Below are 27251 nucleotides of genomic sequence, written 5' to 3' on the forward strand. Positions count from 1 at the left end.
TAGAATAAGGTCATAAAAGCTATTTTCTAGTCGTATTATAAGCAACGGGGTTTGCCGCACAAGGGAGGGACAATAACACAAGCTGGAAAACATGATGTCAATTGATGGAATCAACCTACAGTTAATTCAGGACAAGATTATATGGTGTAAAATGTTTTGGAATAGAACTGTATATGCGCAGAGCTTGATGCACGTGGGCGATTGTGTAAGGAAAGTCATCATACTGGGCAATTTTGAACAAATTGCTGCAGTTCAAGAGATCAATAATACGGTTTAGTTGCAGAGTAATAGGCTACTCTTTTCACGTTTGTGATAATATCTGATACAGTTCTTTTAGTAATGAAGAATATTTTTTTTTACGTCGCACCGACAAAGATAGGTTTATGGCAACGATGGGGTAGGAAAGGAGTAAGAGAGGCAAGTAATTGACCGTGGCCTTAATTAAGTTACAGCTTCGGCATTTACCTGGTGCAAAAATGAGAAAACACGGAAAATCATATTGAGGGCTGCCGACGGTGGGATTCGAACCCACTATCCCCTAATGCAAGTTCACAGCTACGTGACGCCAACCAAACGGCCAACTCGCTCGGTACGTGTTTATTTAAACCTCCTCTCACTTTGGATATGAACCTGCAGCTTGATATTGACACTTTGATTAATATGATTATTTTTATATATTTCAGTTTACATCTCGTTTCAGCCACTTTTTGTTTAAATAATTTATTGTTCTATTGTGAATTTTAAAATTCTCTGATTTATTCCACATCATTCTAAAGTTCAACTACTGGCCATGATGGTTAAGGTGTCATTACGTTATGACCAGACACCGTGGGTAGCTGATTCGAGTACTGTTAGTGGACAAAAATATCATCACCAGAATGCTGGTTGCCAGGGCGGTGGTGGTATACAATTTCGAATCACTAGAGTGCGTACCAAGAGCACGGGTTCAATTCGAAACCTTTCCACATTGTCCATATGAAGTGAGGGCATATGATGCTCTTGATGGGGATTCATCCGTCGGATGGAGATATTAAGCCTTGAGCAGAACACTTGGTATTATTCGACGGGAGTAGGCTATGTGCCGACACCGAGTTTCGCCTTCTCCCTGCCTCATTATCATCACACACACACCTGCCGGGCTGAGTGTCTCAGACGGTTGAGCGCTGGCTTTCTTACTCCAACTTGGCTCAGTCCGGTGGTATTTGAAGGTGCTCAGATACGTCAGCCTCGTGTAGGTAGATTTACTGGCACGTAAAAGAACTCGAGTGGGACTAAATTATGGCACCTCGGCGTTTCCGAAAACCGTGAAAGTAATTATTGGGACATAAAAACCAAAAACGTCCTACTTTATGGCGTAGTGGTTAGTGTGATTAGCTGCCACCCCAGGAGGCCCGGGTTCGAAATTTGAAAAGTGGAACGAGGGCTGGAACGGGGTGTACTCAGCCTCGGGAGCTCAACTGAGTAGAGGTGGGTTCGATTCCCACCTCAGCCATCCTGGAAGTGGTTTTCCGTGGTTTCCCACTTCTCCTCCAGGCAACTTACGGCCATCGTGCTTCCTTCCCTCTTCCTTGTCTATCCCTTCCCATCTTCCCATCCCCCCACAAGGCCCCTGTTCAGCATAGCAGGTGAGGCCGCCTGGGCGAGGTACTGGTCATCCTCCCCAGTTGTATCCCCCTACCCAATGTCTCACGTTCGAGGACACTGCCCTTGAGGCGGTAGAGGTGGGATCCCTCTCTGAGTCCGAGGGAAAAGCCAACCCTGGAGAGTAAGCAGATTAAGAAAGAAAGAAAAACCAAAAACATTATTACACATACACACTCCCATAGTCGCAAATCACCCATCGGCATCAGCTAGAAAGACTTTCACTTGGCCTCTCCGGAGGCCATACGACATTACATTATATTCTAAAATATTTATAATAACAAATATTTGTAATAATGATATAGATGTGAGGATTACTCATAAAGATGGAAGTGTAGGTGCTATTTGGAAAGTTCAGAAACCACTGAATTAGCTGTCCCTCTTAAATCAATAATCACCACCGATCTCTGTTGCGATTTAGTAATATATTAAATTGTGATCCATTACAGTATGTTTTGGGTATAGTTCACAACATTCATGAAACTCATTGATCAGTAACAAGTTCTACGTAATTTTGTAGTTGATGGAAATCTATACCGTTATAATAAACCTCCCAATTCTAACACAATTAGGACACTTTATGTACATATCGATTAACCTTTTTGTGTGAGTGTGATGCAGAAAACAACTCAGTCTCAAAGGTGACCTTTTCAAAGTGCTAGGCCATTATAGTCCATGAGTTGAAAATAAATTAGCAGGGATAGTTACTTATAACATGTTTGTAAGCTTTCCTCCGTTGTGCGTTACTGTGGACTGGTAAACATCCTTCACCGCTGTATATATGAGTTTTTTGTTTGTGAATACTTATTTCGTGTCTCAAGCGCGATCAATATTTTCATTCTAAGAGCCATAATATGTAACCGAGTGAAGAATTAAGTTTACAATAATTTGTTTCCAGAACACTGCAAACAAGTAGGCTTTCCTAGTACATGTCTTATCGATCGTACACAACCTGCATTTAAAATTCCATCTTTAAAACTTTTCTTTATTTCTTTAATTGCTCTATCCAGTACACATTTGCTGCGCTACTTTGTCATATTCGTAACTGTCTCCAAAGCGATATTGAGATTCTTGCCATAAGAGTACTGATTTGATCCTAGTCCACGGTCTTTTTTGGCTAATAACCTGAGAGTGATCCATCACCCTCATCTTGTACGCACAATAATTTCATGCACATGCGGGTATTGAACTTTATTATAAGCTCACAACACATATTCAAAGCCTAGATCCAAATAAGTATGGTTATACACAGAACTAAAGATATAATTTGCCGGGAAAGAGAATAAAATGTTGCTTTCCAAACCTTTCCTAGAGGGGTAATCATCGGTCTCGTGCTATCGAATTCTGACGTACTAACACATCCAAGGTTTTCAACAATGCAAGGGTAAGAAGGATATCTGTGGGAAGGTAGCGGTCATGTCCTTAAGGCACAGCCCCAGAATTTGCCTTGTGTGAAAATGAAAAACTATGGAAAACTATCTTCAGCGCTGTCGACGGTGGGATTCGAACCCACCATCCCCCGAATGCAAGCTCACAGCTAAGCGCCCTTTAACCACGCAACCAACTCGCTCGGTATTCGACTTAATTTTCATAATAACTGAGAGTCCGGCTCCATGGCTGAATGGTTAGCCTGCTGGTGGGTTGGATTCCCCGCCGGATCGGAGATTTTAACCTTAAATGGTTAATTCCCTTGGCTCGGAGACTGGGTGTTCGTGCTGTCCCCAATATCCCTGCAACCCACACACCACACTTAACACTATCCTCCACCACAATAACACGCATTTACCTACACATGGCAGATGCCCCCCACCTTACAAGGGCTGCACCCGGCTAGAAATAGCCACACGAAATTATAATAACTGAGAGGAGAATGAGTTATTAATTAGCTTTAGCTCCCAAAACTTTAATTACGTCAAGTAATGACATCTAGGCAGCTGCCATCCAGTACAAGAATGAACGGGAACAACGATAAAATTAGTATACATTGGTAAATCTCTTGGACTTGCATTTTGCTGTAAAATAAAGGGCATGTGTTACTTCAATGAAAGAGTTGATCACATCCTGTAAGTCGTCAAGTTTTAGCACACCGAGGTTTCACTCAATCGAGTCATCAGTCCGAAGGCTAATTGGATCCTCAATAGATCCACTATCAACTGTCATATTTAGCCTGGGTGTCACTCAAGGGACGTACCATGGAAGTGAGTAGTGCAGTAGTTTTCCGTTACCTTCCGTAACAAATCAGAAGGTACTGTTTACGTATAAGCCTGCCAAGCCTTTCGATAAATAATAGGCCTATGATTTTCAAAATACGACAAAATTCCATTTGTAATACTTTCTGGGGAAAAGTCATATCTTGGTAACGAATTAAAATGGCATGAAGATGCTTCTTAATATTTTATTAAGAATGCTTCAACTCAAACTAAATTGGAATTGATATCTTGATCCAGTCTCGAGAACAATGGACATGAATAAAGGAAAATTTTCACGGGCGGGACAGAGTGGATTTCTTCTTCTGCTGCTTCTTCTCCTTTATCTGTTTACCCTCCAGGGTCGGTTTTTTCCTGGGATCCCACCTCTACCGCCTCAAGGGCAGTGTCCTGGAGCTTCAGACTCTGAATCGGGGATACAACTGGGGAGAATGACCAGTACCTTGATCAGGCGGCCTCACCTGCTATGCTGAACAGGGGCCTTGCGGGGGGATGGGAAGATCGGAACGGATAGACAAGGAAGAGGAAAGGAAGCGGCCGTGGCCGTAAGTTAGGTACCAGTACCGTCCCGGCATTTGCCTGGAGGAGAAGTGAAAAAACAACTTCCAGGATGGATGAGGTTGGAATCGAACCCATCTCTACTCAGTTGACCTCCCGAGGCTGAGTGGACCCCGTTCCAGCCCTCGTACCATTTTTCAAATTTCGTGGCAAAGCGGGGAATCGAACCCGGACCTCCGGGGGTGGCAGCTTATCACACTAACTACTACACCACAGAGGCGGGTCAGAGTGGATTTACTTCCCTTAAATACAGAAGTACTTATTCGTGTTGTGTACTACTCTGAAAAAATATTAGCTTGGTTCTGTTTGGATTAGGTCATCAAAAGTCACTTTATTACAACAGAATGAAATAGCATTGTGTAAACATTGTCACCTGTGTTCGACTCATTGGCTGAATAGTCAGCATTGAGGCCTTCGGTTCAGAGGGTGCCGGGTTCGATTCCCGGCCGGGTCGGGGATTTTAATCGTATCTGATTAATTCTTCTGGCCCGGGGACTGGTGGTTGTGTTTGTCCCGACACTTTCCTCTTCATATTCAGACAACACACTACACTATCCACCACCACAGAAACACGGGTAGTGATTGGCATCAGGAAGGGCATCCGACCGTAAAACAGGGCCAAAACCATATGTGCGCCACAGGTCGCACCCGTGACCGCACGGGTGTGGGAAAAGCGGTAGAACAAAAAGAAGAAAAAGATTGTCTCCTGTCCCATTTTTAGTTGCGCTAGAGCTGAATCTCTATCATTTCTCAACTGGTCGTTCGAACATCTGGCGTATCGATTTTTAACGTCAAAAGGAACCAAGTCTGGATAGTTAAGGAATCTGATGTAAAAAAACAACGTCCTAGAAACAGGATAGATGGGTAGAAGTTTTCATTTCGATCCGGGATAGGTTATAAACGGTAAGGCTGCCTTCACACGCACCACTTTGCAACTACACCACAACAGCACAACGACTGCTGGTGTGGACGGTCTCAGGTTTTATGGAAATGCGATATTACTTTCACACGTACCACAGTCTACAGTCAAGTTCAACGACTGTCACAATGTGTGGACGATATCACCCCGAAAAATGCCGCTGGCAGTAGTGGAACGCAATTCACACGGGCAACACGCCAACCACGCACCAGTTTCCAGCCGGTGATACGTAAATCCGCTCCAGTACCCCGGCAAAATGGCAAGCGAACAAGACCCAAGAGCCACAGATAGCTCTATTGATGACTCTTCGCAAGATCAACACGCTCATTCAAACGAAGGCGGGCACTCAAATGACGAAAACAGAGGTATAAAGCAAACAACTGGTTGTCAGAGGAATTCACAGAAAATTGCTAGTGGCTTTAACGTCGCGTCGCACCGACACAGATAGGTCTTATGGCGGCAATGGGATAGGAAAGGTCTAGGAGTTGGAAGGAAGCGGCCGTGGCCGTAATTAACCTACAGCCCCAGCATTAGCCTGGTGTGGAAATGGGAAACTACGGGAAACTATCTTCAGGGCTGCCGACAGTGGGATTCGAACCCACTATCTCCCGGATGCAAGCTCACAGCCGCGGGCTCCTGACCGCACGGCCGACTCACCCGGTGGAAAACAAATTGATCAAGTAATAAGTCACTTTTCTGATCGAATATGTACAAAATAGCAAATTGAAATATAGCCAACCTCGACCCTAAACTTATCATTACGTATCATTTGACTTCCATGGTTATAGAAATAGCACGTCATCATATGAACAAACGTAGCAGCCGATGCTCTGGTACATACGGAGTTCAGCCATGCACGGTACAATCCTGAGTGCAATCTGGACCTCTACAGACTCTTTCACCACCAAGAGTCAGTCTAGCAGAATTCACACTAACGTCAACGCTCAATCAACATTTTCACCGAACAGCATTTGAAGTCAAAATACAGAGGATTCCTTTTGGACAGATATATTTAATTAAGGTTAAACATCATATCTTTCATCAGATATATTTATAAATAAGTAAGTTATTGAAGAAATTGATGTATTTATTGTGATTGCTAGGCGATCTTCTGGCGATATACTTTTCCTTATAGGATCTTGATGGAACCTCGGAGGACGAGGACGTTTAGTTGTTACTCTACGAGATTGTTTCCAAAGAATAGTAAACTGTTTCATTTAAGAGTAGGTGCTATGTGCATGATGGAATTATAATACCTATGCTGGGTCAATTATGTGTATGTGTCCTCTCAGAGATGGTACTGTTGCTGTTAAAGTTTAAATATTCATTTTCAATTTGATAATGGAACATGTATTGTGGGTCTACAATTTCTAAAATATGCAGTATATAAAGTATAAAATATACAAAAATTTTCACCATTTTACTCACGCATTCAAAAGAGATTAAAGAACAGTTTAAAGAGCAAGATACTGGTACAGTGTTTAAAAGTATTAAATACATAATAAATATTAAAGTGTCAAACTCTTCATCTTAAACAACAGTTGTAGAATGTTATGTTCATAGTTGCAGTAGTCGTGAAATTTTTACTTTTTCAATAAAATTCAGCATAAAGAAAAAACATTATTGAAGTGCTATTAATTACTGATTCTATTTCTTTACTACGGATAATTATCAACAAATATTACAGCATCTTGCTTATCTCTTAAAATCTATAGCACTTGAAGGGGAATAAAAATGTCATCATCATCATCATCATCACCTGCGGAAGGCAATGCCTTGTCGCTGTAGCCACATCTGACTGTCTTCTGCTAGCCTCTTCATGTTGCTATATGAACCACGTGTCAGTTCACCGACGCAGTTCCTTATGTGAGCTCGATAGCTACAGTCGCTTAAGTGCGGCCAGTATCCAGTATTCGGGAGATCGTGGGTTCGAGCCCCACTGTCGGCAGCCCTGAAGATGGTTTTCCGTGGTTTCCCATTTTCACACCAGGCAAATGCTGGGGATGTACCTTAATTAAGGCCACGGCCGCTTCCTTCCCACTCCCAGCCCTTCCCTGTCCCATCGTCGCCATAAGACCTAACTGTGTCGGCGCGACGTAAAGCAAGTAGAAAAAAAACATGGTTTGGAGAGGAGAGTCATGTCTCAGTATGTGCCCAAGGAATTTTGTTTTCCTCTTCTTTATCGTATTTAATAAACATCAACCCTCCTTATTGGTTTTTAAAACAAGGTCTTTTATCCATCCAACTTGTTTTTGTAATTCTTCTCCAAAACGACATTTCGGCAGCCTGAAGTTTTGTTTCTTCTCGTTTCCCTGATATCCAGGTTTCGCATCCATACAGTAGCACACTCCAAACAAAGGTTCTGAGAAATGATTTTCTGGTCTCCAAACTGAAATGGTTGTTTCTTATTTTGGAAGGCTTGTTTTGCTACCACTATTCTCGTCTTGATTTCTAAAAGGATCGAGCTCGATAGCTGCAGTCGCTTAAGTGCGGCCAGTATCCAGTAATCGGGAGATAGTGGGTTCGAGCCCCACTGTCGGCAGCCCTGAAGATGGTTTTCCGTGGTTTCCCATTTTCACACCAGGCAAATGCCGGGGCTGTACCTTAATTAAGGCCACGGCCGCTTCCTTCCACTTCCTAGGCCTGTGCTATCCCATCGTCGCCGTAAGACATATCTGTGTCGATGCGAAGTAAAGAAAAAAAAAACAGAGGTAATTACACTACCCAAATAAGCGAATTCTGTGACTTGTTCTATCGGTGTATTATTTAATTTAAAATTCTTTTTCTAGATGTAGGGTTCTTTTTGTCTACTATCATGAATTTTGTTTTCTTTATATTTATTTTTAGTTTATATTTTCCTAAGGATTTGTTGAATATTCTTAGCATCTTACTCATATATTTTTCAGAATTAGCTAAGATAGTAATATCATCTGCGAAGCAGATGCTGTGTACCTGAATACCATTAAAATTAGACCTCTTTAGTATGCTCTTTCATTTCTCTAACTGCATCATAAAAAGTAGCATCACCTAATATCAAAATTTTGTCATGTTTCAATATTTGTTCCAGACTGTTCACAACGGCATAGATCTGGACTCTATATTTATAGATATGTGTATTTTAAAACAGCTAGTAAGTTACAAGTTATCTTCTCCAAACGTTGTAATGTTATCGACATTCCAATGGGAAGTTGCTTTCTTTTCGATCTTAATCGTCTGGATAATAACGGAATTTCTAATAACTTATCAGGAAGGTCGGTGGCACATAGAGCCCATTCCCTATCTTGCCTTGCTAAGAGTAATGCTGCCCATTGCCACATGGTCAGCGCGGATATTTTCAGCCGTATTGCTTGACTTTAGTGACTGGACCGACTGTCCCTCTTATCGGACAGATGGTCAATTGGTCTCACAAGGCTGGGCGAACCTCGTTCCAGCCTTCAGTCGAGAATTATACTGAACTGCCCGGAAATTAAATCAGGAGCTGTCGGGTAAAGGGCAGGCACGCTACCACTACATCACGGGACTGACGAGCAAGGGAAAATATTCTATTCTACCAGTAATCTACAAGAGGGTTAAACATTACTGTAGGACAAAATCTAACACTATTATCCTTCAGAGAGAACTTTAAACAATTAACCAAATTGAACTCTATTAACGCTTGTTTGATTCATGTTGCATAACCTGCTTCCTTGCTGAGAGTCCTAAAACATGAACACAGTGCTGCAAGAAAGGCCTTCATAACAGACGAGTATTGATCACAACTATTGTTGTTATCCTCATACGTATCTTATCGACCATTGTCGTATTACACTTGAATGGGGTAAAAAGAATATCATTTATCATTGATTCTATTGTGAAAAATATCTGTTCGTCGACGCAGAGAAACTTCAATACGTGAATGTGGAACATCATCTGTATGGCAGTCGCTGTCAGTCCCAGTCAACAAGTAAAGAGCTTTATTGGTTCATGTGTGCAGTGAAATGCATATCCATGGTCATGAAACGCGAATGACTGCTAAATATTAGGCTTCATCAGTAGTGTTCCTATAGCTGTCCTTATAATAAAATCACCTTTTTTTTTACAATGAGCTGTCCGCCTCCATAGTGTAACGGTTAGTGTTATTAGCTACCGTACTCGTGGGCCCGGGTTCGATTCCCGGTACTGCCAGAAACTTAAGACTGGCAGTAGGGCTGGTATGTGGTTAAACTGGTACATGCAGCTCACCTCCATTGGAGGGGGTGTCTAAAGAGAGCTGCACCACCTCGGGATGAAAAGTAAGGGTGTATTCTGCCCGAAGGCAGGTCCGAATCTCTGCAGAGGTGTGCCTGAGCCGGAGTTTACGTACGGTAGAGTGGCTAGTTCCTTTCCGCACCTCCATTCCCTTATCCTCCACCAACAGCACGTGGCAACCGACCCAAATCCAGACCACGCCCAATGTTGCTTAACTTCCGAGATCTCACGGGATGCGGTGTTTCAACACGGCTACGGCCATTGGCCCTCGAGGAGACGAGTTTACTTTACTTTTAACAATGAACTACACGAAGCCGGTTCGGTTGTTGAAATTGACCCTTTAATCCTGGTTAAAAGATGTATTTCTAATTCGCACCCTCCGTGAAGAACAATCTTCTGCCTATATTGGCCATGGAGGCAAGGATTCCCATCGCCCCTTTTGTAAACCTGACCTGCCCAAAGTACCTGAAAAGAAAATTCTCGGTGGGCGAGGGCACATAATATACAGTATGTGGCTCTGTTATTCGTACGGGTTTCAATTTCTTATCAAGTCTCGTATATTCACATTAGCGATTGAAAAACAGAAATAAAACGTGCATTACGGGTAAAAACACGGTTTGTCAATGATAATTCATTAGTCAAAACCATACTTACATACAGGCAGGAAGATTTGATATGGATGTGCCGGCATCGACAAACGGGTGTACCACTTGTATTCGTACACATGGACAGGATGATGCGCACCGTTTGTTTGCGATGCACGGAAAAGTCTCGGTGACGGCATACGACTGGTCAAGTGCGTTAGTCTTCTTCCTAGTGTATCAGTAGTGGACATGGGTAGGAGTGAAAAGTTAAATACGGAGCATAAGAACACTATATTTAAACTGCCACTTAAAAGGATTTTCATTACGAAAGATTGGACAGCTGGTCAATAGGACACATTCTATGGTGCAATATGTGGTTGATACATTTAAATACAAAGGCACTGTTGCGAACACGCCAAGAAAACACAGGAGAAAGTGTTAGATTTTATTAGCCGAACAACAAGCCGTTCTTCCCTTTCAGTTCCATTCCAAATTAAGTGCATCAGTATTGAGTCAACTCACGGAGGAACGAACTGGAAAGAAGATCAGCAACTCGACCATCCGTCGGATCCTGTATCGGCATGGGTAGTATGGAAGAATCCCTCGGAAAAGGCCATACGTAAGTAGAAGAAACAGATGGCTTAGACTGACATTCGCTAAGGAGCACATAAATAAGGAGAACGAATTCGGGAATGATGTTTTCTGGTCTGTTGAGACAAAAATAAACATATACGGGTCAGATGGCATCCACAGAATATGGAGAAAAATTGGTACGGACAATGATATGGCATATACACTCACAACTATAAAATACGGTGGTGGGTCTATAATGCTTATGGGCTTTATGTCAGCCAGAGGTGTGGGTAAGATACATTTCACTGACGGAATAATCAACAAGGTAGACTATAATGCAATCCTGAGGACAAACGTGAAGCAGAGTGCCGAAAAACTTGGTATGCCTCCTGTTTATATCTTCCAGCATGATAATGATCCAAAACACACGGCTGACATTAGTAAGACATGGTTGATCTGGAACATTCCTAATCAGCTTAGAACATCTCCCCAGCCTCCGGATTTAAATCCCATCGAACATCGTTGGGCTACGTCGAAGAGGAATATCCGTAGCCAATGTGTGCGTACGAAAGAGGAACTTAAAAGTGTGATTCTTCAGGAATGAGAGAAAATCAGCCTGGACATGTTCAAGAAATTATTGTATTCTATGCGGTGACGATGTCGGGCAGTTATAAAGGCTAGGGGACATTGGACTAGATACTAACATGTTCCATGAACCCTTCACTTTTTGTTTGTTTCAAGTGTTCAGTTTGCTTGTACGAATAGAAAAGATACAAGATTATTGGTACACTTTTCTTTATTAGAAGCTGTATGTTTTGTAAACATGATTGTAAACAGATATAGTAGATATATTTTTTCTGAAGGCTTTGTTTAATATAGTTTCGGTGAATAAAGTCCATTTCAGTTTATTATTTTCTACCAGTGCGTTGAGGTACTAAGTCAATCAGCCCGTACGAATAGAATAGTACATACTGTATCTATAGTATCCCGTGCATGTCGTACGAAGTGACTTTTCGCCTGAACTTCTCAAATTTAGTATTAAAATACATTCGGGTTATCTGTTTTCCGTTAATGCAGACAAATCATTTACGAAGTATAATTTGATTGTCAATGAACGGAAACGACGAATGAAATTAAAGTTCATTTTAGCATGTGATGTGTTATCTTCTACAAAGTAAAGATTGGGCACTATGACGTAATCGTAATTATTGTGCAACGCATTATGTAATCGTAATTCGAATGTTAATAAAGTAATATTGTATGATTATAAGACTATAAGTATTTTAACTAATCTAGTCATTAATTTTCACACAGATATTTTACAAATTATGCTAATGGAGCTTTTATAGAAAAAAATATTGAATCGATCCAGCAAGATCTATTTTGACAAGAAAGATGATAAGTGGTTTTCTTATCGCGAAGCCGTACGTAACGAAATAATCTCCTCTCAGTTAATAAGAAGACTATTTTCTAGTAATCCTGAAAGCATTGTGAACTTACTCTTTCTCTTTTTATGCCGAGAAATCGTGGAAATGAGGAAAATAGAGTGAAATGAAATGGCGTATGGCTTTTAGTGCCGGGAGTGTCCGAGGACTTTGGTTCGCCAGGTGCAGGTCTTTCGATTTGACACCCGCAGGCGACCTGCGCGTCGTGATGAGGATGAAATTATGATGAAGACAACACATACACCCTGCCCCCGTGCCAGCGAAATTAACTAATGATGGTTAAAATTCCCGACCCTGCCGGGAATCGAACTCGGGACCCCTGTGACCAAAGGCCAGCACGCTAACCATTTTGCCATGGAGCCGGACAGGAAAATATAGTGATCTGGAAACACCCAGTAAACTGAATGTCACTGTGTGTTCTTGAGTTCTAGTTAGATGTTATTAACAATTCTAACGGCAAATATTCAAGATATTTCTTTTCGCCAACACACATTTACGAACACTTTTATGTATGCATTGTGATCCGTCCGACTCCTTGGCTGAATGGTCAGCGTATTGCCCTTCGGTTCAGAGGGCCTGGGTTCGATTCCCGGCTGGGTCGGGTATTTTAATCGCTTCTGATGAATTCCTCTGTCCCAACACTCTCCTCTTCATATTCAAAAAACACACCACTCTACCAACCACCACAGAAACACGTAGTAGTGATTACATCCCTGCATTTAAGGCTGGCGTCAGGAAGAGCATCCGGCCGTATAAAATAGGGCCAAATCCACATGTGCACTCACGGCCCCGCAGGTGTGGGAAATGCTGTGGAAGAAGAAACAAAGGAAAAGAAAAAGAAGAAATTGTGATCGCATGTCGTTATTAGAATTCCTGTTGTAGAATACAGAACATCGTACATCAGGAATTTGTGGCACATGATAATTCGCCAGTTACATTTGCATTGATTATACTGAGAGAAAAACTTCTTTCAAATTTTTGTGGGCACATATTGAAAATAAAAGTAATCATTGAGTTTTTATTTTCTGGCCATTAAATTATCTAAACTGTTTGTAATTACCCAAATCATACTTTATGCAACATGATAGCTGAGTTACATCGTCACTGTCCGGCCCCACGGTGTCATCTTAGCTGTTTCACTTCAGGCTGGGAGAAACTAGTTTCCGTTACAAATTCGTAAGAATACTGCCTGATCAATAGTATATGGCAATTGCTCTAGTATATGAAAAACACTGTTCGTTAGCTACATTAGTTGTCCACATATTTAAGGGGATATAATTGTAAATATTATGTATTAGCTGCGCTCTTTTTAGCGATAGATTTGTGTACGGGTTTGAGAAGCAAGGAGGGAGCACTTCCGGTTCCGTTAGTACTGCCAACTGAATGGAAATGAAATCTGAGTTGAATCGATAATATGATCGATCGATATGAATATTCTAAACCTTTGTTATCTTAAGCCAACAACTGTATCACACACACATTATATAACATTTCTCGATGTGAATCTTATTCCTAGAGTGAATTCTATAGTTTGGCTTTGCTGTGTAAATAACAATAGTACTAGTACGTAAAGTGTACGCCAGATGTCGCACACGATGCATAAGCGATTCATAGTTTGTGTTTCAAAGGTTGCCAGTACGAATCTCGAAGATTGCCGAGGTCGACCGATTCAGCACTAGGGTGTAAATCTATCGCTAAAAAGTGCGCAGATAATATAACAGCCGTTTAATTGATGTAGTAGACGCGTGTTGCCCTCGTTAACTCACACAGTTGTGTGTCAATTGATCGCATTGATCAGAACATACAATCTACAGTTGTAGTCACTCTGAGTAGTCAGATATTACAATAGAGTGAAACAGCGAAAAGCAATAAAAATATCCAATGAGACTTTACAGTTAAGGAAGTTTACTCACATTTACAGTCGCTCGCATAAGTAATCGTCCATGTGTACTTTTCATATACTGAACACCAAAACTGCATTACAAGGCTCCGGGTACGTTCAGAAACAAATACGTAGTGAATATGCAATTATATATGTATTATAATACCGGAAGAATATACTTCTTGCACGTCAGTACTCTTTAATAACAAATAATGAATGTGGTTGGGCTAGGAAATGGCAACGCAAAAGTATTCGTCCGCTTTGTGCACTATCTTGTGTAACGAACGTAGCATTGAGGAAGGGGCACACACCACTAAGCTCAGTCCATAAGTGATACGGACAGTGTCGGTGAGACAACATCTAGTGCATGCCCCGAGTACAATGGGCAAGATAAAGAAACGAACTCTTGTTGAACGCCAACGAATTATCCCACTCCACTTACTTGGTAATTCGCAAAGAGTAATTGCTGAAAAAAGCAGGAATACCGCGAACTACGGTCGCAAGTATCATTCAACGATACAAGACCAGTGCAACTTAAATCAACAGAGCAAGAACTGGGCGGTCGAGGAAGCTGACAACACGTGAAGAGCGAAGCATAACACGCACCATCCAGAAAAATCCCCATGTGTCTGGACCTGTGCTTCGAACAGAAGTACAAACCTCCACTGGGAAGAACATCAGCACCTGACACCGTACGACGTGTGTTATAAAGAGCTGGTTTGCAGGGGCGTACAGGCCGGAAGAAGCCCTGGATAAGAGAGGTGAACCATAAGAAGAGGCTGGCGTTCGCCGAAGAGTACGTTATGAAGCCACCAGCATTATGGAAACGCTTGATGTTTACGGAAGGGAGCAAATTCTGTTTATTCAATTGCTCTGGAAAGCGACGTGTATGGAGAAAGAAGAACGCCGAGCTCCAAAGTCAAAATCTGCAACCAACTGCAAAATATAGAGGAGGTTCTATAGTGGTATTCGGGTGTATATCGGTGGCTGGGGTAGCCAACTGCCATATAATACCTGAACGGATAGATAAGATGGTATATTTGAGTATATTAAAGCAACACTTAACAGCCATCGTGGCAAAATAAGGTCTTAGTTGTGGGTTACTTCTTCCAGCAAGATAATGACCCTAAACACACTGCTCGTGTTGTTAGGGAATGGCTACTCTACAATCCACCTCATGCGCTGCAGACACCACCCCACTCCCCAGACTTAAACCCCATACATTATTTTTGGGCGGAATTAAAATGTACAATGACCAAGCAGCGTATTCCAAATAAAAAAAGCTCTGAAGCAATACTTCATGGAAAAATGGCACGAAATAGGCCCGGAAGTGACAGAAAAACTGGGGACACCCATGCTGAAATGCCTTCAAGCCGTGATTGGTTCCAGAGGACGTTCGACACACTACTGATACTTAGGAAACGACTGAACATTCCTGGACTTCTTATTGTGAACGAATACTTTTGCAACGTGACTTTTCTGCAAGCAGTGTGATTGTTTATTATTTGTTCCAAATGCCAGTGCTTAGGGTGCTATAAATTATGTCCTCAGATGTTCAGATGGCAAATAAAACATACGAATACTTTTTTGCAATTAAATTCTTTATTATATTGGTGCTACTGGCTATTGTCCCCACATGACGAGCGCGGACGAATAATTTTTCGAGCGGCTGTATTTACACAGGACTGTAAAAAGCAATACATTTCTTTGACCCCTAGTTCCAGTCTCGGTGACTTCAAGTGAACATAATGTTGGACGAAGTGGAGTCGTGATATTTATTTATTTATTTATTTATTTATTTATTTATTTATTTGATTGATTGATTGATTGATTGATTGATTGATTGATTGATTGATTGATTGATTGATTGATTGATTGATTGATTGATTGATTGATTGATTGATTGATTGATTGATTGATTGATTGATTGATTGATTGATTGATTGATTGATTGATTGATTGATTGATTGATTGATTGATTGATTGATTGATTGATTGATTGATTGATTGATTGATTGATTGATTGATTGATTGATTGATTGATTGATTGATTGATTGATTGATTGATTGATTGATTGATTGATTGATTGATTGATTGATTTAGGGTATGGCTAGTACCACATCAATACAATTAAACAGGAAAAAGACACTATTCATCACAGGGAAAATGTCCGACTCGTTGGCTGAATGGTCAGCGTTCTGACCTTCGGTTCAGAGGGTCCCGGGTTCGATTCCCGGCCGGGTCGGGGATTTTAACCTTAATTGGTTAATTCCAATGGCCCGGGGGCTGGGTATTTGTGCTGTCCCCAACATCCCTGCAACTCACACACCACACATAACACTATCCTACACCACAATAACACGCAGTTACCTACAAATGGCAGATGCCGCCCACCCTCATCGGAGGGTCTGCCTTGCAAGGGCTGCACTCGGCTAGAAACAGCCACACGAAATTATTATTATTATTACAGGGAAAATAAAAGTAAAGAAATTAGTTCTTTAACTAACATTATAGATAAACATTAAAAAATAGACCTTTTGCAGTTCCTAACTAATATTATAGATATTAATTGAAGGGGAAAAATATTTTCTTATCTAATACCAGAGATATTTGTAATGACGTTACATTTTGTACAGAAGGTGGTCACAGGCTAATGTCTAATGTAGTCAGTTGCTGTCGTAGTTACCAACAGCAGTTCAGCTCGGTATCCAGGAAAGTGTCTGAGGGGGCATTCTTCAACTATATCCCGGACTGTTTGTTTTCTCTGCTGTACAATCGCAGCTTGGCGAGGATCTTCTGTTCCATTTATGCAGTGAGTCAGCACAATTGCCACAGTTGGTCCTTATCCTATTGAGAGAAGACCAGGTTCTACGATTTAAATCAAATCATTGTGGTTTGGTCACGATGCAGGTCATTTTTATCTGTTCATGTGTCGCCACACTTGCCTTCGTATTTCCTTCCATCGATCGTTTGTATTGACTCAATGTTCAAGGAGCCCACTTGCCGTTCTGAGTGGAGAGTGACGGGAGCGAAGTCTGTTTCTATTACAAGATATTGAATCATTCCGTATTGACGGTTTTCACTTTACAAAGGTAAAAAATTGAGTGTATCCTCCTAATTCAATCATCATATATTCCATCATTAGATGAAGTAATCAAATTCAAACATGTTTCGGCTCGTTTGAGAATGCTGCTGTTCTAAAGCTTTAAATTTCATCGGTGTTTTTCCTTGTCATAGGCATTTCGCCTGCACGTTATCTCAGGCTTGGTTTCTCAAACTTTTTCGCTCCCGCTCCCCTCCTAGCCATTCGATGCGGTGGGTTTCTACAAAGACAGATTTTCGGCCTGAATTTTCGACACAGTGATTTCAACCTGTTTTGTATTGTTACAAACCAATATTTTGTAAACTAAGAGGTCCGCAACCTCACTATGTGCACCTATTGTTCATTTCCATCTGTATCATTTCTTTTCTTCTTAGGTTAACACAGTTTTTAGTTTCAATTATGTTTTGTATTAACCCCTGTTTCAAAGAATTTTATCGCAGCGAGTTCTTTTTTTTTTGCTCCACATGGTGATGTAAATATTGTATATTGTGCTAGTTTCGTTTCCGTCTAGGCTCTCTTTTGTTTCTTCATTTTCTCCTTGATTATGTTTCTTGACATTTTTGTATCCTGTATTATGTAAATTATTACAATAACTCCCCTTTTTTTCACTGAAGATTGCTCCAACGAGCCGAAACATGTTTGAATTTGATTACTCCATCTAATGGTGGAATATATGATGGATTGAATTAGGAGGATACACTCAAATTTTTACCTTTGTAAAGCCTGTTTCTGTTGACAGAAAGAATGTCATTGTGGATGTGCACATTTGTACATACATGCTTATGCTCCCGAATAAGCATGCTTTGTCGCTGTAGGGATGGGGAAGCTATGTAACTGAGAATAGATAGCTAGAAAGCTGGAGTACGTCTTGTTATAATGCGCATAGTTTGATTCAGGTGAGTGTCAAAAAGTCTTACATGCGCACTGTTCAACCAGACTACAACACAGTACTCACATCCACAGGATGAAGCAAACCACGAGTGGAAGTCCTGAATGTTAAAGATGAGGAAACAAATGTTGCACCGCAGAGTTTCTGCAAAATGTTGTTTCTGGTTCGAATTGTCGAATTTTATCGATTGTGGTCATAACAGATTTTCTCCGACACTGCACGCTTCATTTCAGTCGCATTAAGTTTCCAGTGCTCCTGAAAAATGTGACAGGGTTCAATAACCTCTAAGTTTTTTGCACATCGGTGTTACTGAACTTTTCCGAATTAAGAAATTATTCCAAATATGGAAAAATTATACAGGTTTCCTTTTCTTCACCTGAGCAGTTTAGGAATGTAAGTACGTGGCAGTTATCGATTGCTACCTCGCAGTCCGTGACAAAGTGCTGTACGGGTGTGTTTGGTGCTTTCTGTTCACTGGTAATGACTGGAGTAAAATGAAGCTAATCTGGAACGGCAATAAATCATCCTCACATTGACATTGCATTCATTAGGAAAGTTGTCACTTTCCTCAGATTGTATTACCATTACTCTCACTTGCACATGATGTCCAATCCTTGTGGATCTCGTTTATAATATTGGCTCTTGACGTCAGAGATTCTTAATCTCCCTTAAAGAAGATCCAGCGTCAACTAGGTGATCAACTTTCGCAAACCAAGGGTCTATTTTGAAGTCGCACAGTGACAAAGTAATAACAGTCTATTAATATGTGCACAAATTATTTATTAAGAGTAGAGTAACACCAATACATCATAATCAACTGTGTAGTCGTAATCTTAATATTGGAAAGGCGTTCGTAGTTACATATTCAAGGCCAAAATAATAATAACTTAAAATTCACTCCTTTAAAGAAAACAAAATGTCAAAAATAACATTAACATCAGTTAAGTGCTATCCTTGACTTTACCGGAAATTCTTCAAACCCTGGTCGTGTATATTGTCCCCGTACTAGGTCTGCCGCCGAACAAGAGACACCCTAGGGATGCTCAGTACACAGGACCGCTGACTTAAAAAAAATGCAAGTGGCAGGATTGACATAAGGTTCGGAAAATAATAATGTTTTGAGTATAGAGAACATATCACATTTTAACTCAAAGAAAATAAAATATTTGCCATCCTGACATCTATGATAATGAAAATGATCGCTACATTACGTTAATTGCTATTACTCTTGATATGACAAAAAGATACTAACAAATGGGATGGTACACGTAACTTAGTTTCCCTATCATTCTAACAGAGTGTTGAATATAACATTACTTTTTCATCGTTTGAAAACATTCATTTAGTAATTTAAAGTTTGATTGATTAGAAAAATGAGATCTTGCGTAGAATTCCTCGAATAATCTGGAAAAATGCATTAATTTTAATAAAGTGTATAATAGAAAATATCCAAGATTAGTTAATTTACTACCTTCACAAAATATGAGTGAAATTCTGTTCATCAAAAATTTTGTTAACATTTAAATGAAAATTTGCATTTGCCTTTGTTTTCTAAAAGTTAATTCGAGACGTCGAGTATATCTGTTCACATCTTCCCACGTATCTCCTCGTGAGAACTAATAACAAAACTTATCATCGCTTGGTCATTATATGAACAAAATTAATAAATATAAAAAAATCCTGTGGAACGTGGAAATCCTGTCCACATAATGAATTAACACCATCAAAGTATCACACATCACCACAACACAAATGCACAGAAAATAAATGTCTTAACACTAGAAAATCTCTAAATCTACTACTAGCTACTGGAAAATGCCAAAGAAAGAAATATCTACAATATTTACACATCATCATCGGGTGATAATCAATCTCACCACTCTCCCATTAACTCGTACCAACATGTTAACAGATAAAGTCTCCACGTGAGTACGAAATACTACATCGAAAAGTGAGCATGCCTGGTTCCGAACTGTAACATTATTCGAATGTTCAATTAAGGATCTATTATCCAGACCTAAGGTCCTCCAGTAAGATTTACACGTACCTTAAATTTAGAATTACTGACTTTCATGAACACTATTAGAATATTATCCTGAATTATGGAGTACATCGACCAACATGAACTTTTCCTTATCATCAGAAGACATTCCTGTATTATACACCTCGTAAAATCTCGAAGATTCCGTATTTCTATTATATCATGATCAACATCATGTATAAAAATATTACTACATTAACCCGTGAAAATTCTATTTCACAAAGATTCATATCGTACGTACAACATCATAACGACGACCATAACTCATCGAAACCACTTATCACGCATGTGTAGTCATGAAAATCATAAGTACCTGTCATCGTCCCAAAACAAGTTATATCCTCATTAAATTTGTCTCGATGATTAACTAATCCATTATCATATACCACAATGCATGTACTCTAAATAAATTCATACACTCGATTCGGAATTAATATCCTGATGACATGCTATCGTAAATATGAGGTACGAGTAAAAGTCCAATTACCATGAAAATGTTAAAAATATCGCGAAAATATCACCTCGATAAATTCATCTGACACAGATTAACTCACTATCATAATGAAATTCGTACAATAAGAAAAGGATGGTTCCGATAACACATGGATAACTTCACTGATCCATCATCTTCAAACTCGACAGCAAGTGGTCATGAATCAAGCAAGTATGCAAATTAAGCTACAAGTCCTATCTCACATCTAAGAAATAACCCGTAAAATATCGTGAAAATAAATCAATGAGATATTCTAGAACAAATCTAAGGAAAGATTAAGAGTAGAAATAAAGAGCTACATAGAACAGATATAAATAAGACATTGTCGACTTAACTTATTTAGTTGTCTTCACATCTCGAAGTCCGAGGTCCTCAATCACCCATTCTAAGGCGAAAGTCCCTGCATTTCGCCGCTGCCGACGCTGGTCAATGGGCTTAGAACTTCATGATGAAATGTGTGGAGTCTCTGGCACGAACTTCCATCTTCTGGCGATGATAACGTAGAGGTCCTCTTCCACGTTTACACTCTCGAAAGATTGCTGAAACTTGCACCAAATGTATTAAGAGAAATCCTGAGCACACGTACTTTAAAAATGTATCTGCTATTTCGACGTCTGTTTATTGCACTAATTCAGGTCGTAGATTTGCACAATTCGTAGAAAGCGTCGAACACAGGAATGAGTCCACTATCCCTGATGATAGTATTCCACTGACGTTCTGCGTTGAAGTCCAGCTAGCGAAGTATACGAAATGACTCTAGAGAGTAAACCAGGAACATGTGAGAGCATGTACTCTTACAACTTGCCTTAAATATCGTTGCGTGGCACTCGTTGGAGGAAGTGAAGTCAACTCAAGTACTGAATTCTTCTGCGGTTTGATTAAATAATTTCACCATCATTTCTAGCCGAAATACCAGTGAAATCAAGTAAAAATTCAGTTGTTAATTTTTATAATTCACACGTGACATTATTAACACGGTTCAGTCAAATATGATTTATGTGTACCTTCTAAATTATGCATATCACGCCACCAAAGATATTATAAATATTTTATTTATTACAGATCGATGTGATTGCAGATGAACATATTCTGGCTATTTTTATCTCTCGCCCGCTTTTATTTGTATAATTTTTTCAGTCAGCTACCCCCTTCAAGTCAGAAACAGGTTCTCTATCACCTGGCCAAGGCCACATGCGCCGTTGCCGACAAAGCGAACCGCAGTAACACACTGACCCATATTCAGTCAACCGAGACCTGGATACGGTCACAATATAAAATGCAGCTTCTCAAGTAACGTTCTGTATCGAAGTTTTCACCACACTTAGTGTAGAGAAGCCACATTCACTAAGGTAGTCGAAAACACTTGTATAACTTCGTTTCTAAAATTACTGCAGGGGTTTTTCTTCAGTTTTAAACATTTCTTTTCTCTTGGCTTTACGTTGCACCGACACAGCTAGGTCTTATGGCGACTATGGGATAGGAAAGGCCTAGGAGTTGGAAGGAAGCGGCCATGGCCTTAATTAAGATACAACCTTGTGTGAAAATAAGAAACTACGGAAAACCATCCTCAAGGCTGCTGACAGTGGGATTCGAACCCACTATATCCCGGGTGCGAGTTCACAGCCGCGCGCCGCTAACCACACGGCAAACTCGCCAAGTTTAAACAAAATTAATGTAGTAACTCCGGTTTTTTTTAAATTTTGACTCCGATGTTCTCTCTTTGTACTTCAACGTGCTCTTTCATTTTCTTACTAGTATTTTAAACGTCGCAGTAACACATCGAAGGCTTTCGCGACGTAAGAAAGGAAAAGGTCAAGGATTGGGGAGGTAGCGGCCGTGGCCTTAATTAAGGTACAATCCCAACATTTGCCTGGTATGAAAATGGGAAACGACGGAAAACTGTCTTCAGGGATGCCGACGGTGAGATCCGAAACCATCATCTCCCGAATGCAAGCTCACAGCTGTATGGAACCGCACGGCCAACTCTCTCGGTCGATGTGAAATGCTGAGATAAGCATTCATCATTACTACATATATCCAATTATTATATTTTAACCTCCATCAGAGCAATGTTTTCGTATTCCTGAAGGATGTTTAAAATCGGGAAAGATGACATCTAATTTTCATCAATTTTCTTTTTCCAAGGTTTCAACATTGCTTTGAATGGTGTCAATTTCTCTGTTAATATATTAATATTCTCTTCGAGAAGCTACGCTGACCGGTCTCCAAAGCCTCGGTGACACAAATCTAGTAGATCGTGTCCTATAAGTTGAGAACTCGTGCTACAGCTGAAGTTGAAGTTTGGTTCGTCCACCAATCTGTCAACCACTCCAGTCGTCTCTGCTTTTAGTTTTCTTCCTTCCTCGCCCAATATTTCGTAGGTCTTAACGTCAGTGGCCTATATCGGGGTTTACAAGCATAACACAGGTTTTTATACTTTCACACGGCCCTACAGTGTTGTTATAGATACTCTAAAGAACTCGGTGCATATCAAGATTTTAAAATTATTGTTCATTGTAATTCATTGTAATTTAATGAAAAAATGAAAACCTTCACATTTCCTTTCTCTCAGAAGTAAGATTTTTGAATGTACGTTTTCGTTGTAAACACACCATATAGAGGTAATATGCGTTGTGTAATAATGCTATAGCCTTTGGTCTATCCTTTTTTCCGTAGAGGTTGCAAACTATGTGATAGAACACTTGTATATCCTCCAGTCTATTTGCGTATTTTATCTTGCGTTCTCCTTTAAAGACTAAGGACTAACAAAAATTCTTTCAACACAGAGAGTAATCACACATTTACCACCGTACCTAATACCTAGGAATTAGCGTAATCATTAACAAGTGAATCTCACACCTGGCGTGTGTTATGTCACGCTTAAGTTCGTATTGTCTACATTGTAATTATAGGGTCAACGAGCGGTCTATATTGTAATTAGGGGTAGTAATTTAATGCAAAATCGGTTATAATGCAAACGAGTATCGAATATTTTCTTGTCATCACTAGTGTTTTGTTATGAGATTTTCATAGATATTCGGACTACGACCTGTTCTAACCCCCACTATTTAGGCAACTCTCTTTACTCGACCGTAAAGCAGACATGATGATAGCTGGCATTCTGTCCATTTCCTTATTCCTACACTTGACACCCATTTTACTGCGGTCGGCATTGGATATGGATTTGGCCCTATTTTTCTGACGTGAACCTTGCGTATTTCTGTGGTGGTTATTAGTGTCGTGTGTTGATTATAATGAAAAGAAATGTAATAGGACGAATACAAATGCCCAGTCCCCGAGTTAGAGGAATTAACCATACGTAGTTAAAATCCTCGACCAGGTCGGGATGGAACCTGGGGTCCTCTGAACTGAATGTCATTAGCCGGACGCATTCTAACCTGTTATTAAATGACATTTTTGGCCCTAGTTATAACCCTCACACTCACCAAGAACATAGCAACAGGAAAAGACCTGGATGTAAACTATGATCCTGCAGCGGGAGGCAGAGTAGAATTACCGCATAATGCAAGGGACTGTCGGGGGAACAGATTGCCAGCAACCCATTGCTAGACCCATCGATTATGCTGTAGCAACGCGGACGGATGTTCAGTTCCATTATGGTAGGCCTAAATTATTAATTAAGAGTTATCTCCACCTCTGAGATTTCACGCATCAGCCATCTAATTGCATTCTCCAGGACTTCAAGAGTAAATGGACTATTCATGTACACTTTCTTTTTTAAAGTTCCTCACAAATAAAAATAACAGACAGTTAAATTTGGGCAACGAAGGAGTTGAAGTCCATGACTAATTGCTCACTCATCAAACATCTGTTTTAATGCATGCATTGGGTGATTATCTGCATGGGCAGTGGAGTTATCTCGCTAGAAGTAGGCACTCAACACGTACACATCCTACTACAAGTGTAGGAATGCAACACTAATATTATTAAGGAAAGAGCGGACAAACGTGCATAAAATTAGCATACGATGAGCAAATAGATACAAAATACATTATTACTTGCTATATTCATTCTTTGCACAAATTGTAAAGCGATATCATTCTCACACTTCGTTGCATAGTTTGCATAAGCAATCTTCATTTGGGTTATGGAAGTATGTTTTCATGCACAATTTATAGTAGTCTTGTGATGGCACTTCGCGAAACCTGGTTTGGTCCACTTCATCTTCGGTCTAGCATGGCCTCTGTTGTGAAAAATTCCGGCTATATTTCTTATTTTTGTCTTCTTTTCGTAAGGACTTCTTCTGTTTGTGGCGTAGATGGTAGCTGTAGGATGTACCTCAAATCTTCTATGAAAAAGCGTTCTTTTACAAGCACATATGCTAGTCTTAACGGCGCTGTTTTGGCTATCCCCAGTATTCTTTTCAGGAATCTGGCTTTTGCTCTTTGTAGGGTTTCTAAGTCGGTCATTGTAAAGTGGTCCCAAATGAGCTGAATGCCATAGGTGAGAATAGGGAGAATTTTGCTGCGGAAGAGAACCATTGCTGTTTTTATCGAGATCACTGTGAGGTTTGCTATGTCGCAGATCCCTCGTATAGCTACTTCCATTCTTTATATGACGTGTATTCTGTAAGAGGTTCCATTAGATTGTAGAGTGATGCTGAGGTATCGTAAATTACCAACTCTTTTCAAGGTCTGTCCTGAAAACGTGATTGCGTCTTGTGCCGCAACTCTTCCTCCTTTTCGAAATGCCATGTAAACAGTTTTGTTTTTATTTAACTATGGGTCATTTCCGTCAGCCCAAATCTGTAACTTGTCCATTGCTTCCCGGAGGACCTCTCTGTTTCTGGAGCCTAGTATCATGTCGTCAGCCTAGGCGTATAACACGACTGGAGAGTTCTCTATTATCTTTGTTGCATCTGCTGTGGCGATATTGAATAAGATTGGGCTTATTGGATCACCCTGGAGGACTCCATTTGTCTGTGTGATGGGGGGACGAGATTGTTACACCGTCTTCGATTTCAACGAAGTTGAATGCTAGCAAATTATTTATTGCAATGACCAGAGGGTTATTTTGTCCAGTTATATGTTCTAACTTCTTTATTAACTTGACTCTGTTTAGGAAGTCGAAAGATTTCGCATAATCAAAGAAGACAACGTGGAAATTTCCTCTTCTGAGCCTTAATGCCTTGTGTATATCGTTTAGTACATTTGCGACTGCGTTCAGAGCCCCTTTATGTTTCTTGAATCCAAATTGCTCCTCAGGAAAGTGGGTTTCCCTTTCAAGTCGTCGGGTGAGGATTCTTGTTTAAATCTTGAATGAGTTGCTCTCTAACGCTATTCGTCTGTATGAATTTTCATCATCGGTTTCTCCCTTTCCTTTATAAAGAATTTTCATGCGTGATTGCCTCCAACTATCTGCGATAAAGCCGGTTGTAAGGTATCTATTGAAGAGCTTTGTCCATATGGTGCCTAGTATTTTTAGGGAGTCCTGTAAATGTTCAGTATATATCCCGTCGGGTCCTGTAGCCTTCCGCTTTTTCATGGTAAATACCTTCTCTTTTACTTATGTAAGGTTTATTGCAGATATTGTTGTATTGTTCTATTCTCTGATGTCGATATCCCGGGTTTTGTTTTCTTTGTTTAGAATTGTTGTGAAGTGGTTTTCCCAAGATTCGATGGATACATGATTTGATTGGTTTTGTACTTTTTTCTTTAAGGCTATGTAGGGGTCTTTCAGAGCTTACTTAGCTTGCGTCTTTGCGTGGTCTTCAATATATGCTGATTTCTTGAGAGCTAACAGATGCTTGCGGAGTTTTCTTTGATGACCGTACATTTGAAGATTTGCTCGTTTGTTGTCCGGCTTAGCGAAGTAGTAGAAGTATTTTCCTTCGTTTTTTGTAACACTCATGATCAAACCAAATTTTGGACGTCCGTTCTGTTTTGGGTATAATGGCGTTCCTAATGTAGTGGTTGATAATTTCTAGAGCAGAATCTGTTTGGCCTGCTTCAATGAGCTGTGAGGCTATTTCTACCTTCGTTTGGTTTTCCTGTAATTCATCAACGTCTAGTTTTCTTGATCCTGTTTTTAATTATTTTTATTTGTGTTGGCGGTTCTTTCTTATTATGAAAGTCGCATAGATTGGTAAATGTTTCTTCAGTACTGAGAGGTTTTGTCGTTTTACTACTTGGTGATACTTAAAGGTGATACCTTTGCCTCGGTAGAATATGAGATCGATAGTGCTTGTCCCATTCGGTGCAGTGTATGTAGCTTCCTCTTTTTTATTGATCAGATAGTATCCTTCCGCTGCTATGATTTCCAAGAAGAGCTCCGTTCTGCTATTCGGTTGTTCGATTCTGCAATTCAGGTCACGGGTCATTATAACGTTCTCCTCCTTTTCTACATACGTTATTGCCTTAATGACTTGTTCCGCCGCGTCATACACTGTTTTTGCAGGGCTGATAAATGACTACAAATGATATGTTTGCTGTTTTCACGACAGATTCATTTTCTTCAATGTTGACTTATTTGACTACACCTATTCTATCATAAAAGAACCAGGATGTGCCTCCTTCTGGTCTTTCCCGGCCCTTTGTGGTTGCTAGTGCATGTTTACTGTAGTAGTGAGATAGGCTTATGTGTAGATTTTCTGTGAGCATTTATTTCAAGTAGACTCGTGTTCGTAGCCTTTGCTGGTTCGTCTTCTGCATTGATCGACATGTAAAAG

General features: G+C 40.2%; 1 protein-coding gene across 4 annotated transcripts in view; it reads left to right on the forward strand.

Annotated features, from left to right (window-relative positions):
* Positions 1-27251, forward strand: part of LOC136887089 (band 7 protein AAEL010189) — a 545233-nt gene that overhangs the window by 291859 nt on the left and 226123 nt on the right. The window lies entirely within an intron of this gene.

This window comes from Anabrus simplex, chromosome 1, assembly GCF_040414725.1.
Source record: "Anabrus simplex isolate iqAnaSimp1 chromosome 1, ASM4041472v1, whole genome shotgun sequence".
Taxonomy (NCBI): domain Eukaryota; kingdom Metazoa; phylum Arthropoda; class Insecta; order Orthoptera; family Tettigoniidae; genus Anabrus; species Anabrus simplex.